We start from the raw sequence: 6,551 nt of genomic DNA on the forward strand, positions 1-6,551 counted from the left end.
TAACAAGAGTGATAGGGCACAAATCGCAGAATATCTGAGTGACCACCATCAAACGTTCATTTCTGAGGAAGAGGATGTGGAACATAAATGGAAAAAATTCAGAAACATCGTCCAGTACGCCTTAGATAAGTTCGTACCGACTAAGGTCCAAAGCGAGGGGAAAGATCCACCGTGGTATAACAATCATGTACGAAAGGTACTACGGAAACAAAGAAAGCTTCATCATAGGTTTAAGAGTAGTCGAATCATAGCTGATAAGGAAAAGCTGAACGAAGCGAAAAAGAGCGTAAAGAGAGCAATGAGAGAAGCATTCAACGAATTCGAACATAAAACATTGGCAAACAATCTAAACAAGAACCCCAAAAAGTTTTGGTCATATGTAAAATCGGTAAGCGGATCTAAATCCCCTATTCAGTCACTCGTTGACCACGATGGCACCGAAACAGAGGACGACCGAAGAAAGGCAGAAATACTGAATTCAGTGTTCCGAAACTGTTTCACTGCGGAAAATCGTAACACGGTCCCTGACTTCAGCCGTCGCACGGACGCCAAAATGGAAAATATTGAAATAAACGATATCGGAATTGAAAAACAACTGCTATCACTTAGTAGCGGAAAAGCATCCGGACCAGACGAGATACCCTTAAGATTCTACAGTGATTATGCTAAAGAACTTGCCCCCTTTCTATCAGCAATTTATCGTAGATCGCTGGAAGAACGTAAAGTACCTAGCGACTGGAAGAAAGCGCAGGTCGTTCCCATTTTCAAGAAGGGTCATAAATCAGATGCGAATAATTATAGGCCTATTTCGCTTACGTCAATCTGTTGTAGAATAATGGAACATGTTTTGTGTTCTCGTATTATGACGTTCTTAGATAATACAAATCTCCTTCATCATAACCAACATGGATTCCGCAAACAGAGATCATGTGAAACTCAGCTCGCCCTATTTGCCCAAGAAATTCACAGTGCCGTAAACACTGGCGAGCAGATTGATGCCGTATTCCTGGACTTCAGGAAGGCATTTGATACGGTTCCGCACTTACGTTTAGTGAAAAAAATACGAGCTTACGGAATATCGGACCAGGTTTGTGACTGGATTCAGGATTTCCTAGAAGAAAGAACACAACATGTCATTCTTAACGGTTCAAAATCTGCAGATGTAGAGGTAATTTCGGGAGTACCGCAGGGAAGCGTGATAGGACCTTTATTGTTTACAATATACATAAATGACTTAGTTGACAACATCGGTAGCTCCGTGAGGCTATTTGCAGATGACACGGTTGTCTACAAGAAAGTAGCAACATCAGAAGACTCGTACGTACTCCAGGAGGACCTGCAGAGGATTAATGCATGGTGCGACAGCTGGCAGCTTTCCCTAAACGTAGATAAATGTAATATAATGCGCATACATAGGGGCAGAAATCCATTCCAGTACGATTATGCCATAGGTGGTAAATCATTGGAAGCGGTAACGACCGTAAAATACTTAGGAGTTACTATCCGGAGCGATCTGAAGTGGAATGATCACATAAAACAAATAGTGGGAAAAGCAGGCGCCAGGTTGAGATTCATAGGAAGAATTCTAAGAAAATGTGACTCATCGACGAAAGAAGTAGCTTACAAAACGCTTGTTCGTCCGATTCTTGAGTATTGCTCATCAGTATGGGACCCTTACCAGGTTGGATTAATAGAAGAGATAGACATGATCCAGCGAAAAGCAGCGCGATTCGTCATGGGGACATTTAGTCAGCGCGAGAGCGTTACGGAGATGCTGAACAAGCTCCAGTGGCGGACACTTCAAGAAAGGCGTTACGCAATACGGAGAGGTTTATTATCGAAATTACGAGAGAGCACATTCCGGGAAGAGATGGGCAACATATTACTACCGCCCACATATATCTCGCGTAATGATCACAACGAAAAGATCCGAGAAATTAGAGCAAATACGGAGACTTACAAGCAGTCGTTCTTTCCACGCACAATTCGTGAATGGAACAGGGAAGGGGGGATCAGATAGTGGTACAATAAGTACCCTCCGCCACACACCGTAAGGTGGCTCGCGGAGTATAGATGTAGATGTAGATGTATCGTCTCGGCACATTAGAGCGTATTTGTCAGTGAACTGTGGCTAGCTAAGTCGGCTGTACAACTGGGACGAGTGCTAGTACGTCTCTCTAGACCTGTCGTGTGGTGGCGCTCGATCTGCTATCACTGACAGTGGCGACACGCGGGTCCGACGTATACTACCGGACCGCGGCCGATTTAAAAGGCTACCACCCAGTAAGTGTGGTGTCTGGCGGTGACACCACACACCCAGACCAGCATGTTCTACAGTTACCGTGCCGACATTCCCGTCACTATGGCAAAATCGGAGACCTGCTTTTGTCGCCTGCAGAAGTCTCTCACACGCCGCGTCATTTACCATCTTAACATACACCGTGGGACTAACGATGGACAGGTGAATTCCGACAATATCGTTTGGCGGTATCTTGACGTCCTCTCGAATGAATCGTTCCACTGCTAAAGCCTTTGGTCGCTCGTAGTCTTTGCAGAAATTGAATCGTAATGTAGTTTTCCTGTACTTGTTCGCCATGATCGTTGTTACTAGCCCGCGCGCAGATTAAGTCCACAAGTAAACAGAAAAATGTGGAACGCTTCACGATTTTGCGTGTCATCCTTGCGCAGGGGCCATGCTAATCTTCTCTGTATCGTTCCAATTTTAGTATATGTACCGCCGAAGCGAGTACACCACTAGACCACGGGCTCAAACAATTCGGGAACATCTAGGAAGTAGACAACACTTCCCCCCAACACTTCCACATCTAACAGTGTTGTCAGATTGTGCAGATGGCCGGATTTAGAGTTGTCAGGGGCGGTCAGTTTTATTGGCCACGTTAAGTGAACGACTCGGACTTAGTCTCTGTGGCGGCCGGCCGGCGGTCAGTTTTTATGTCTAAGAATGTACACTTGAGATATTTCGTTTCCCATGAAATGGTGGCAGACGGTGCTGTGGCGTCTTCGAAGCGCGTGCTTTATCAGTGCAAGATATCTCAGCACAGCTGAGCGAACATTTTGTTCTTGCTGCTAGTCTAATGGACAATCTCAATGCTGTAGAATACTTTTGACAACTATGTGATCATCGATTTATGTTCGTGAGTGGTTCATAATTATGTTAGTAAATTCACTTGATATTTTTAAGTCCTTTAAATTACATATGCTACATGATTCGCATTGAAGACGTAGGAAATGTATGTTATTTGGTCCAGGAAGCACGTTCCAACATAAATTGATGCTTACATTGACATTTATGTTGCGAATTAGTCGTCTTATTCATCACATGGATAATGAGGATGCTCCGTTTTGCTACAGTAGTTTCATAGCTAACAAGGGAACCTCCCCATCGCACCCTCCTCAGATTTAGTTATAAGTTGGCACAGTGGATAGGCCTTGAAAAACTGAACACAGATCAATCGAGAAAACAGGAAGAAGTTGTGTGGAACTATGAAAAAAACAAGCAAAATATACAAACTGAGTAGACCATGCCCAAGATAATCAACATCAAGGACAGTGTGAGCTCGGGAGCGCCGTGGTCGCGTGGTTAGCGTGAGCAGCTGCAGAAAGAGAGGTCCTTGGCTCAATTCTTCCCTGGAGTTTGTCGTTTAATTTTTTATTTTCAGACAAACACCACCACACGTACTGTTTATCAAGAAACGTAGGAAATAATCATACAAATGTTCGATAATCGTTCGATCCCTTAAGGAACTTTCCGATGCCTTACAGTTCGGAAAATATTCATTGACATTGTTATTGAAGTCGCGAGCTATATTTGCTAGATTCACATTGCCCACGGAATGCATCTCACGTATTTAATGCAATCTCGTCCAAAGTGGCGAACAGTCAACTGCCAGCCAGGGAGCCTCGTTAGCAGGAATACTCTCTCTTCCGTACGCTGTAGTCGACTGACGTCGTGTGTTTCGATGTTTGTTTAGGTGAAGCGTCATCATACTACGGCGCAATTACCTCGCATCGGACGGACGGACGGACAGATAATAATTGTCTGAAAATAAAAAATTAAACTTTTCACTCGAGGGAAGACATGAACCAAGGACCTCTCGTTCCGCAGCTGCTCACGCTTACCACGGGATCACGGCGCTCTTGAGCTCACCCTATCCTGTTGTTGCCTATCTTGCACATGGACTACACAGTTTGTATATGTTGCTTATTTTTTTCATAGTTCCACACAGCTTATTCCTGTTTTCTCAATTGATCTGTGTTCAGTTTTTCAAGGTCTATCCACTGTACCAACTTATAACTAAATCTGAGGGGGGTGCGATGGGGATGTTCCCTTGTTAGTGGTATAGTGTGTTAGTGGCGTTGCCAGTTTACATACTGTCCATGTAACACACAATAAATGCGTGGATGCCTCCTGTAATCAGTTTACTTGAAAAACGTTTGTTGTCATCGTAATTTATGTAACTGGCTCTCCGACTTCCATTTTGACAATTTGTGGAAAAATTGTTTACCTTGCTGGTCCTAGTTTCAAACATTGTCTGACAGAAAACGTAGGCATGAAGGAGTCAGTAAAAGCAATTATTCGCTATTATAGCAAACTTTTGAATTAACTGGACACTTGAATTTTCTATATTGAGTCTGAGAGTTTTGTTATTTCTCTTGTTATTTACTGTATCACGGTCATCCGTGAGAATAAAATGAAAGGCAGTTGAATTAGGTTCCTCATCTATAAACTATGATTTAATGTTCTGCGCTGCTAAATAAATTTTGAAGGTTATATTTTTTACGTAAAACAGAGTTTCAGTCCTAGGATTGACGATAAACTTCAGAAAAACAATTACAGAATAGTGGCATTTGGATTATGGGTCCTCACCATCAACAATAGTTGTTACCCATAGTTTCGTATTTGCTATTTTACCGTCGTCACCCTTTAGAGACCAACCTGATTTTTCCACAATTCCATTTTTGACTTGCTTCTTAATATGTCCTATAACTACAGATTTGTTGAAAATTTTAACTGTTAAATACGCTATTCAAATGGTTCAAATGGCTCTGGGCACTATGGGACTTAACATCTGTGGTCATCAGTCCCCTAGAACTTAGAACTACTTAATCCTAACTAACCTAAGGACATCACACACATCCATGCCCGAGGCAGGATTCGAACCTGCGGCCGTAGCAGTCGCGCGGTTCCGGACTGCGCACCTAGAATCGCTAGACCACCGCGGCCGGCAAATACGCTATTCCATAAATTAAAGACTTCCGGTTATTCTTCATATCTTGAAACTTACTACCGTTGACTTTCATTGAAGAGAAGATACATAATAATAAAATTAAATCAAAGATTAGAATGTCAAAGCGTAGAGCAAATGGTTAAAATGAAATGAACTAAAAATCATCTTCTTGTCTAAAATACGTTACTCTTCCAGAGAACTTCGGCACCTCTCAAAATTTTTTGCACCTCTGATGTTTAGCCTCATGTGGACAAATAGTGGGTCTCATGGTGCAGCACTGTATCAAAATAAAGCCTCAAAAATCAGCAAATAAAACTATTCTTCTACTGTTGCCCCGAATCGCATATACCAACCGCCCTCTGCTGCGACAACGACTCAAACTCTATTGGGTATTAGATTTTACTCTGTTTTTTCGGGCCTCCTTACCTCTCCTTCGAGCCCAACCTTTGTTCTCCAATTACGCCTTCATCGGCGAGCTTCTCCTCAATACTTTTCATTTGTGCTGAATTGTTTTGTACCGTTCTTGCATATACACGTGTGTCATGTATTTACTAGAAACTGCATGAATATATAAGTTGAGTATTTCTTCTCTTATCAAATTAAATATTACATATCTTGCTGTAAATTAATTTCTTTTTCCACATTCCACTTACTGCGTTTCTTTGAAATTATATAATATATACGTGTGTAAAAAAAAAAAAAAAAAAAAAAAAAAAAAACTTGAAACAGCTGTTGCAGCTGATATGTGAAGGGCTGAAAAATGAAAAAAAACACCCAGTCGACTACAGCGCACGGAAGAGAGAGTATTCCTGCTAACGAGGCTCCCTGGCTGGCAGCTGACTGTTCGCTACTTTGGACGAGAGTGCATTAAATACGTGAGATGCATTCCGTGGGCAATATGAATCCAGCAAATATAGCTCGCGACTTCAATAACAATGTCAATGAATATTTTCCTCTGCTGATGCTGCTTAGTATCGCGTATAGCCTCCTTCGGCTTCCACAACAGCTGCAAGTCTGATGGGCATTGAGCCCACAACTCGAGCCACATAACTAGGAGATTCAAGTAACTCATTCCAAGCGTCGTGAATCACATCAGAAAGCTGTCGGCGAGTCGACGGTGACTGCTCCTTTTCTCGTATTACTCTGACCATTCCTACCCAAGTATTCTCAATGGGATTCATGTCAGCTCCTTTAGGTGGCCACTCCATTACAGTAATATTACTGTGGTCGTCGAACCACCTCTTAACCACACCTGCCATATGAATAGGCGAGCGATCTTGTTGGAACATGATCTGATCATCG

General features: G+C 42.5%; 1 non-coding gene across 1 annotated transcript; it reads right to left on the minus strand.

Annotated features, from left to right (window-relative positions):
* Positions 1 to 2,643: 2,643 nt before the first annotated feature.
* LOC124617260 lies at positions 2,644 to 2,750 on the minus strand. Its single transcript, XR_006980016.1, has one exon. It is a non-coding gene; the product is annotated as a U6 spliceosomal RNA (small nuclear RNA).
* Between the last annotated feature and the right edge of the window lie 3,801 nt (positions 2,751 to 6,551).

Source organism: Schistocerca americana, chromosome 5, assembly GCF_021461395.2.
Source record: "Schistocerca americana isolate TAMUIC-IGC-003095 chromosome 5, iqSchAmer2.1, whole genome shotgun sequence".
Taxonomy (NCBI): Eukaryota; Metazoa; Arthropoda; class Insecta; order Orthoptera; family Acrididae; genus Schistocerca; species Schistocerca americana.